Genomic DNA, 11,057 nt, shown 5'->3' with positions numbered 1-11,057 from the left:
AATCACACACATTCCCCCCAACGAGTCATTTCCTGGGCTGCTTTCTCCGTGCGCCCTGCAGCTGGTTGGTCCAGGACGGCGCCTGCTGCCGGCCTTTGGGGAAGCGCTGGGTCGCAGGTTGGCGCGTCGGGAAGGCTTGTTCCCTGGAGGAAGCCGGCGGAGGAGCAGTGCGGGAAGTCGCTGCCGCAGCTGTGGAGCGTCTCTGCTGCTGTCGTTGTCCACGGCGGTCCCTCCAGCGGCCGGAGAAGCGGGAGGAGCTGGAGTGGGGCTGTGGCGTCACCAAGTGGCGCAAGGTTCTGAGACCTCCTCGGTCTTCTGCAACTTCTCAAGGACGGTCTGGAGATTGGCCCCGAACAACGCATCTGGGGTGATGGGGCCTTCCAGCAGGTTTTTCTGCAGAGTCTCAGGCATCGACAGCAGGAGGCGGAGCCAGGTGGCCCTCTGGATCATCGTCATCCAGGCGGCGATGCGGGACAAGCAAACCGTTGAGGCAGCACACAGGTTGAGGATGACGTCGGCGGCTTTGCAGAGGGAGTTCTTCCTGTCCTCCGGCAGGTCTTCTTCCCCCAGTCTCTTGGAAATATCGAAGGCCAACAGGGCTATGTTGTTGCTTGCCGCAGCAGACTGGAAGGAGCACTGGAGTGCCTGGTTGGCGAGTCTGGTGATCAGCTGATCGGTTCTGCCATCCGATCGGGGCGGGGGAGGGGTAGGGACGGGGAGTCCCTTCGCGCTAGCGGCCACCTGGATAATGCCAGGCAGTTCCAGGAGGAAAGTGCCGACAGTTGGGAGCGGAGTGGTCGCCGGCGTCGGACGGCCCCGGGCGGCTAAACATTCGCTCGGCCACCCTGGTTCCGCTATCACGCTCTCCAGCTGGGAAGAGGCAGCGGGGCTGCTGCTAGCATCGCCTCCGCCGGAGGATCTCTCCAATATAAAGGTCTGAACATTCTTCGCTGCACTGAACTGCATACACCACTCCGCTCAGTTTGAGTTTCGGTGTTTTGCCCTTAGGGTGGACCAGCCTCTGCCTGAGAGTCCTGTTGGGTTTGAAATGTACTGGGATGTTGTGTTTGGAGAAAATCCTTATGAGTTTCTCAGATACTCCAGCAACATAAGGAATGACAATGTTTTTTCCTCTGTTCCTCTCCTTGTTCTGTTCCGTGGGTTGTTTAGTAGATTTCCTAGCTGACTTGACAAAAGCCCAATTGGGATATCCACATGTTTGGAGAGCTTTTTTGATGTGTTTTTGTCCATTTTCCTTTCCTTCTGTCTTTGTGGGTGGTGAGAGTCAAACAGAAGGTACTGATCTGTGTGGGTTGGTTTCATGTAGACTTCAATGTTGAGGCTGTCCACTCTTTTCATGTGAACCAGACAGTCCAAAAAAGGCAGCTTGTTGTTGGAATTCCTTCATGTGTATTTTGGGGAGTCCATACAGGCAGGGAGTGGCTTCGATTGATAGTTTTATCCTTTTCCAGTTTTTGCAAGTAATCCGTGACCTTCTTTTTGTAAGAGCTGGTTGGGTCCCTCTTTAAGGTCTCATAGGTGGTGCTGTCACTCAGTAATGTTAAAATTATTCCTGGTACTCAGAAGTATTGAGGACTACTATGTATCTACCTTTGTCAGCTGGTAAAATGGTGATGTTCTGGTCCTGGCTGAGCGATGTTACAGCTTTTATTTCCTGTGGTGAGAGGTTTAAAGGAGGTGGCTTGGCACTGGAGAGGGTTGCTGTTATTTTCAGTCTGAGTTCTTCTGCCTCTGTTTCCATTAAGTTGTTGTTCCTAATAACAGATTCAGTGGCAGTGATTAATTTCACAACAAGTATTTCTTGTGGAGAGATTGCAAAATTAAGTCCTTTCGCCAGAACATATTTCTCCAGCTGTGTCAGGGTCCTGTCTGACAAATTTCTAATCCACTGGTCCTGAATGTTAGAGTTGGTGACATCCACCTGATCTCACCTGGTGGTTTGTGATGAGGAAACAGCTCTCTGTTGTAATTTAGAGACTTTACCTTGTTGGTGTTCCTTGCTCTTCTGATGCTGTGACAGTTGGGCCTTTTCAACAAAAATAGAAACTTCTTCTTTCAGGGGTAGAGGAAGAAGATTAGACAGCTTCTGGTGGGTCTGATCAAGTTTGTGTGAGAGAGCTTCAATGGTGAAGTGAATCTGTCTAATTCTCTCACTAAGCAGCTTATGTTGGGCTTTTCGGAGTATTCCTTCTGCTCTCTGTCATTTGATTGTGGAATTGAGTTTTATACTGCTAGGGATGAGTTTTTCCTGTCTGCATCTCAAACAAAGCCCACATAGACCTTTCACAGCAGTGCCACGGCACAGGAAAAGTTACCATGAACTTTCTGTGTCTACTTGAATCTGAAGCTTTTAAAAATGAAAGAGGACTCTTCATCACCTGAAGATTGTAAGTGTATGTCAATCAGGAAAGTTATTTTCTTTCAGAAATGTTATATTTACCCCATTTCACATAAATACATATATTTATCATTTTCAATGTTGTTATTAGGCCTATATCATTTATAATTTAAAGTTTCATTTAAGAGTCAGTACTGGTGTAGTGTAACAAGGCAGACACCTAGCCAACCCCTATTATCTTTGTTCTAAAACCATGAATATAAAAGGAACTTTGGGGTGTTTAGGGTTTTTCAATTTACAAAACATAATTGTCACTTTGAAGATGTAAAGTATTTTTGCTCACAATGCTGCCTCAGCCGTGCTTCACAGGAGGAACGTTGTTCGCAGCATGTTGAGAAGTGTTGGGTTTTTGCCAGATATGGGGTTGTCCTTTGTTACCAAAATGTTCAATGGTTCACTCTTCCATGCAGCCCAGCTCTGCACTGCTTCTAGTGGTCCTAAAGACATGCTTCTGTCTCCCAGCTCTATCAGGGTTATCGTTGGTCTCTGATTAATGATCCAGACTGTGAGTTTTGGCAAGCCACCCTCTCTTGGTAGTTTTGCTGTGGTGGCATCATCCATTGTCCATTTGTATTGCCTACCACCATGAAAGGCTGTTGATCACGCATTGCCTGTAAGTGCATTCATTTATCTGTTAGTAAAATATCTCATGAACCACCAGACAGATTTTAATGAAACTCTCAGACAGAAAACCATCAGATGTACACTTACAACTGATCAATTTTCGGAGTCAATACAATTCAAGATGGCCGGCACAAACTGTCAACAAAATGTCTATAACCCTGTTATTTTTTTCAATTAAGCTAAAATTAGGTGTGGTGATAGCTGAAAGTCATTCTCATCACACACTAACTGTAACAGATCCACCAAAAATCTTTCTCTAAACTTTTGGCAGCGGGTGATGCGCATTCTTTCCAGGAATGTTACTTTTATTTAATAATTAATTTAATGATGCTACATGGGATGTTCAGGGTTTGGGATATTTATGTAAACAGTAACTCATTCCTTGTCTTTACGTCTCTACAGCTGCAAGCAATAATTGTAAATACACGTGCAAGCCCTATTTCTTAATTTTATATCTTTTATTAGAATTTTTTAAAACAACCCCCTTCCTCCATCTGCCTTCATTAACTTGGAGCAATTTGTGTAGCTCTATTACTAATAATAAAACTTAAAATCTAATTAAATACTAAGACAACAAAATATAGAAGGGATACCGATGAATATCTTTGCAACACATTGTAAGAATATGCTCATCTGATAAGTAAGTGTTAATTATTAATGATCTGTCCTCCTCTGTTTGTCTCAGACATCATGGCATCATCCACCCCTCTATCCAAGGCTAACACCACCTTCTCTCTGGCTCTGCTCAGAAAGCTAAGTGAGGACAACAACGCTGCAAATATTTTCTTCTCTCCTTTCAGTGTCTCTTCAGCTCTGGCTATGGTGATGCTGGGAGCCAGAGGGAACACAGCCACACAGATGTTAGAGGTAAACGTCACACACACTGAAAACTACAGGGCAACACAGAGTGTGGTGAAGCACTTTGATAAAGATGGGTTCATCTGACCAGCTGCTGTAAACTGGTGTCTTTATTAAGCACGTAAAAGTACGCTTTTTATATAAGTACAGTCACGGAGGAGAAAATACACCCTCTTTTCAGTTCTAGTGTGTTGCTGCCCATCAATCTGGGAAGGGTTAAAGTTTATCTCCAAATAACTTCCAGTCCATCGTTGTACAGAAGGAAAGAGATTATTTTCAAGTGGAACCGATTTATAACAGCTGCCCCTCTTCCCAGGAGAAAACCTGTAGGAGACTGACCCAAAGGTCAGGCTGTGCAACACACTGAGAAATGACAAAAAAAACCCTACAGAGCTCCATCTAAGAACCTATAGGTGTCACTTAGCAGGTTAAAGGTCACGACAGGACAATTAGAAAAAGATTCAATCAGAAAAGCTTGTTTGGATGAGTTGCAGGAAAGAGCCTCTTCTATCTAAAATGGACATGGTAGCATGACTTGGGTATGGAAAGTTTTATCTAAATGAATCACATGACTTCTGAAACAATGTCTTTTGGACAGAGGAGACAGAAGAGATGTTTACCCAGAATGCACAGGGCAACGTTTGTTGAAAACCAAACACAGCATATCAACTTAAACAACTCATACCAGCTTTCAAACACAGTGGTGGAGGGCTGATGAATTTGACTTATTTTGCAACCTCTTCTCTTCATTATCCAGTGTTTGAAAACCCAGGATTGTCAGGATGAAGTCCACACTCAGTTTGCGAAACTGCTGAGTGAACTCAACAAGCCAGAAGCTCCATTTGCCCTCAGTGTTGCTAACAGGCTGTACGGTGAGCAGTCCTATCAGTTTCTGCAGGTGAGGGGGTGTTAACATGTAGCTTTATGTATTTGTATTTGAGGTTTTACGGGGTTTTTTTGCATTAGAAACTCTAACAGGAACATTTAAAATATTTGTGTGTAACTGAGAGAACAAAAAAATAAATATGCAGGCTGTATTATTTTTTAATTCCACTGACTGAAAGAATCAGTGACTATGGGAGAATGCTTTAAAAACAAATTAATAATAAATGTGTAGTTTGTGTTTTCAGGAGTATTTATCAGAAATCAGGAAACACTACAACTCTGAGCTGGAGCCTGTGGACTTCACCAAACATGATGAAGCCATATTCAAGATCAACAGCTGGGTAGAGAAGGAGACACAAGGTGGATCACTACCACTAACACACACCATCAGTTCATAACATGATGCTGTCCATCCCACACAATGAAGACATCATGAGGTCCATCTGGTGGATCAGTGTGTTATTGTGATGTTGGTAAAAGCTGTGGTCTTTGTGGTGTTAGTTCTCATTGATTTCATGTTGTGCTCTGATTGTCACCAGGTAAAATCAAAGACATTGTGGCTGAGGGGGACTTGAACAACAGGACCAGGATGGTGCTGGTCAATGCCATCTACTTCAAAGGATTCTGGATGTATCCATTTATGAGATTTTTTACTCATGATGCTGAGTTTCGACTCAACAAGGTAAAACTAAACATGAAATACTTCTGTAATTTCTGTAATCTGTAATATTTCTGTAATTCTGTCCTGACTCTCCAATACAGTATCAAAAATATCATAACATAGATGTGCAGTTTTCTGGTTTGGATCAAGATTGAAGATTTAAGACCCACACAGTTGTCCTGCAGTCCCTGCTGCAGAAAACAACTTGGACGACTTAACAAATCACTAAAATATTTCACAATCAACATGTTCTTTTTGTTTTTTTTTATCAGTCTAGATTGTCTTCAATACATCCATCCCATTCTATTGAGACGGAACTGTCCAAAGTAGAAAGGAGTAACAATATGTCTAAACTAATTAGTTTTATACAGTATTTGCCTTTTATCATGTTTATCTCTGTCACATGCTTCACATACAGTGAAGTTTTGGTTATGTAGATCTCCAACTATATCCCTACACCTCCTTTTCTCATGCATTTCTGTCTTAGGTTTACACAGGTGATGCCAGATTTAGTACTAAACTAGAATCTATAAAGTATATTGTGTTCTGTTATACACTCACTGACAAAAAAAGCACTCAGAAGAAATGGTCTTTTTTGATGTGTTGTGGTCCACATACAAACCAGAGGGCATCATGAATAAAGTGATAGTTTTATTAAGCAGCTGCCAGAGCATCAGCAGTCAGAACTGTAAGTAAAGATCTTCAGACAGTGGTTGGGTGGCTTCTCCTGACATAGAGCAAGCAGCGTGCCCATACTGCCAACTCCATTATCCATTTGATCTAAGATTGTAATCACTGCAGCACATAATGTACATGTGACCTTTCCACATGTGCAGTCTCATTTTATTTCCACAACCATGTCTGGGTGCTTAACTCGTGTCATGGAGTGTACAATGATGCACCATATGGCATTTCCCTTTTCTGCCACATACCATTTGTTTTTCCTTTGTGACGTGAGTACTTCCTGTATCTGTTGTTTTTAAGAGAGACAAAAAAACAGTAAAGATGATGAAATGCGAAACCTACTTTCCTATGGCCTTTATTATTGAAGTCAGCTGCCAGGTAATCCAGCATATACTCAAAGAATCACAATTTTCCCATTGATCTAACCCTAATCAAGAAACTGACAGTGATTGTTGCTAATATATTTTATTGTCGTAATGTTTGAAACCTTCTGCTGAACAGATCCTGGAGCTGCCTTACAAAGGGAATGAGCTGAGCATGCTCATCTTTTTACCTAAAGAGATAGAAGACGATACAACAGGTCTGGAGAAGGTAGCGCTCTTTCACTCTCTCACTCAGACAAAACTCGACTGTTTATGGTTACAGACACATCTAATGATTTATATATTTTCCATCCAGCTGGAGAAACACTTGACCTATGACAAATTCATGAACTGGACTCATACAGACAAGATGGAATGGCATAAAATTGAGGTGAGCCTGCCTCGATTCAAGTTGGAGGAGACAACTTGAACAACAAGTTCAACATCCTGACCAGCATGGGCATGGTGGACGCTTTTGATGAGTCAAAGTGTGACTTCTCTGGTGAGACAAAAAGAAAAAGTTTATTAGATGTGTCTGAGTTTTATTCATGTCTTCTGAGTGAAACTAAAATCTACATGAGAAACATTTTTGCAGTATTTCAAATGTAAAAAGGCAGATAAAGTGACTACCGCCATCATTGCTGATCAAATTTTTTTATAGTTGTGATTTTTTTAAAATGTGATCTTTTCTTTTCTTATCTGTATCTGTGACAGGCATGTCCAGCATCAAGGAGCTCTTCCTGTCAAAGGTTTCACACAAGGCTTTTGTGGAGGTGAACGAGGAGGGAACAGAAGCTGCTGCTGCTACTAGTTGTTTTGTAGAAGAACTGTGTTATGTTCCTTTACAATACTTCAGTGCAGACCACCCCTTCCTCTTCTTTATCCGTCATAACCCCACTATGAGCGTTCTCTTTGCTGGACGCTTTTGCTCCCCTCAGTGAGTGTATTTTTGCTGAACATACTTCAGTCCCCCCCCCTCCACCCACATTCCAAAAACACACAGGTTAGCTTGATTCCATCCATCCATTTTCGTTACCCGCTTGTCCATTCCAGGTCGCGGGGAGCTGGTGCCTATCCCCAGCAGTCACTGTGTGAAAGGTGGGGGACACCCTGGACAGGTCAGGTTAGCTTGATTGGTGATTCTAAATTGACACTCTGTGAATGTGAGCATGTGTGGTTATCTGACTTATTTATTGGTGTGTTGACTCTGTGAAGAAATTACAAACTGGTCAGGGTCTGTACCTCTCTCCCACCTGATGGATTCTGGGATAGGTTTCAGACCCCCGCAGACCTGATTAGGGTCAAATGGGTACAGAAAGTGTGACATTGTGTGTTTTGAGAGTGATAGCTCTGAGCAGTATGAGAGAAATCATGTTGTTCAACACGCCTAAGGCTTATCAGTTCTGCAGCTTTAATATTGACTTTGTTGTCTGTCTTCATTCCATAAAATGCTTTTTCAAATACTCTAAAAAGAAGAAAAAAAAGTTTACAAACTGGTCCTGATAAAATATAATTAGGCCTGAGCAGTGACAGCGCTGTGAAGGCCTATTGTACTCGTAATGTTTTTTATCCCGATTCTTTTCCACATAGAAATGCTAATTTGGAGGTCTAAACATTTTCAAAAAGTCACCAAACTTTACCCAAAATTCTCTCCCGCAAGAAATTTTAGTATTTTAATGGAATCAAAAATGGGCGAGTCCAAACTGCTCTACAGCGCCACCTAGAGTGAGATAGGACAAACCGTACATCGTAGAGATCTCTAACTCGGTACCTAGGTAGAACACCTTAAATCAAGAAAAAATGTCTCTGGAGGTATGTCCTAAAATGTACAGGGAGGCGGCCATTTTGGGTCAGAGTGAAATTTTTGGTAATTTTTGCACACCTCGAACTTTAACAAACTCCTCCTAGGGATTTTGAGCGATTGGGTTCAAACTTGGTCAGTATGCAGTTAAGGGACAGGGGATTAAAAGTTATCAAAATTGTGAGTTTTTGAGCATGCTGAAGAGGCGGGGCCAGGCCTCAAAGTTTGCCTTCTCATCATAAATTTCAAAACGATATAACTTTCACATGGAAAAACCAAATTGCACCAACTTTGGTATGAGTCATCCATGTTGGATTCCCAACGATCCTGTGGTGACATTCTGACATGATCAAAGCCCCTCAGAACAGGAAGTACTTTCACTGACGATCATGAAATTCGGTACACGTGCATCTTGACAGAACCTACTGTCTGGGAACAAACCTCACAGGAAGTCGGCCATCTTGGATCAAAAGTTGGATTTTTACCCCATTTTCGGCGATGACAGCCTCCACATTTGATCGAACTCCTCCTACAGCTTTTGACATACAGACTTCAGAATCACTCAGCTCAGTCTTGAGGCACTAAAGGTCAAAAGTTATCAAAAGCTTTTTGCTACATCAAAGCATGTGGGCGTGGCCAAGTCTCAAAATCTGACCATTCACCATAACCTCCACATACAAGGTCGCAGCTTAATGAAACTTTCTGTGTCATAACAGACTAGGACTAATCACATTAACGTGGTCAATTTGTGACATCACTTTAGCCCCGCCCCCTTCCAGCAGGAAGTAACCTGTGTTCCTGTTGGAGGTTGTCCTTTATCCTCATACAAATTTAAACCTGTGTCGGATGACAGAACAACATGATGCAGAATCCCTCTCTCAGCACTGACTGGTGCATGAATAATGTGGGCGTGACAGAATGGCGAACTCTATTCCCTCGCTGTTTGCATACAGTTGGCTCTAAATCACACATGCATTATTCGATTTGCACCAAACTGGATATGAATGACCTTTGTTAACCTCTGAAGAGGCCAATAGGACTATATTTGAAGTTGACTCCAGTGCGCCCCCTACATTATTTGAAGAGTTATATCTTCCTGATACCTCATCCGATCTGCACCAGATTTTTTGTGCATCATCAGTGAGCACTACCAGACACATTGGTGTTGCTGTTGCATGACATCACATCAGGGTGACTCCTGCCGGTTTCTCCCTGTGTATGATGAAAGATTGAAACAGTATCCACTAACTCTTGATTACCACACATGACACGTTCAAAAGCTTACAGGAAGTCCTCGCCACAAAACAGGAAGTAACGATAGCTCTTGTCTGGAAGGTCAGATCTCTGCCAAACTTTTACGACATGCTGCTGGACTCGTACTGATCTGGACCGAAGTCGATTTGAGACCATCGCCAAAAGCTCCATCTAGTGGACGATGCGAGAACGGTATGAGTGGATAGGCGACGCTCATCACTGCTTGCAGCTTTAATTGTACTTGTAGTCATTCCTTTACATTATATAAAATATAAAAAGAATGTGCTTTGAGATCGGTCCAAAACTCATTGGCAGGCTGATGGATAACAAGCAAGTAAAAGTATAATCAATAAAAAGCCAAAGAAATTATCTGTGTGCTTAAAATTATAATAAAAGATTGTATATGTGTCTGCTTAAAACAATAAAGGAATTTTAGCATTAAAATGGAAGTAAAAAATTTGAATATGTAACATACACATTGTACGTTTAATTCTAAAGTTGATCTGTACAACTAACTAGTGATAATTCATTTGGTTTGTATGAACAATTAATCATGTAACAGATCGTACTTAATCCTTGGTGTCTTTATTATGTGAAATCTGAAGGGGTATGATAAACTGGCAGAAGACACACACCCCCAGCCAGAAAGGAATAATGATTTTATTATTTGCTATGATCACCAGTTAGTGAATATTGTGGGATTGAGGATTTTATTATGTGCTATGATTAACATTGAGGCTGAACTGAAATCAAATCAAAAAAAATTGACATTTCATGTATGCTATTTAGTTAAACACATCCACACAACATTGCAGGGACCTGTTTGACCTAAAAGTTAAATAAACTGTTTTTAGCATTTTAGTCAATAATTTAGGAAGTGGGGGGCGGAGTTTATGACAAGCGCTGGCCAAGAATGTCGCTATTGTCCAGATGTTTACTAGTGGACATAGAAGAAAAAGCCTTTTTTTGAACACGAAGAAATGTCGGAAGACTTTGCGGGAGTAATGGATATACAACCGTACCAGTATGAACCTAAACCGAAGGCTGGATCTCCAGAATCAGATGAAAACTCTTCAGATTTTGATTCTGATGATCACCAGGACAGTCATGGCCGACAAAACAATGAGCATTACGGGAATGTGGAATGGGGAGATCTGAATACCCCCAGATTGTTGTCATGACATCAGCACACGACACTAAAAATCAACATAAAGACGGCAGGAGAGAGCTAATGTTGCTAACTTAAAGTTAACCCAATGCTAACCGGATGCTAACTCGTAATTAACACGAGCATGCTTCAGAGTAGCGTTTATAAACTCTCACACCAGAGTAAACTACTCATCAGTAGTTTTCGACTGACATTTATTTAATCACACATGGATTGTTTATATTTTTTCCTCAATAACAAACTGCTCTGAATCACAAACTGATCTCAGGCTGTCAGCCTGTAAGCAGATCAGACCTAGTAAAACTTCTTGTTGCTCCTCTCCTTTTCTGTAGCAATGTCCT

The 11,057-nt window shown here is 41.9% G+C and overlaps 1 pseudogene; it reads left to right on the top strand.

Moving 5' to 3' along the window:
* The first annotated feature begins 3,733 nt into the window (after positions 1-3,733).
* Positions 3,734-7,459, top strand: LOC108251107 (annotated as a pseudogene).
* Positions 7,460-11,057: the final 3,598 nt, after the last annotated feature.

Source organism: Kryptolebias marmoratus, linkage group LG21 (assembly GCF_001649575.2).
Source record: "Kryptolebias marmoratus isolate JLee-2015 linkage group LG21, ASM164957v2, whole genome shotgun sequence".
NCBI lineage: Eukaryota > Metazoa > Chordata > Actinopteri > Cyprinodontiformes > Rivulidae > Kryptolebias > Kryptolebias marmoratus.
This window is presented reverse-complemented; position numbering and strand designations above follow the sequence as displayed.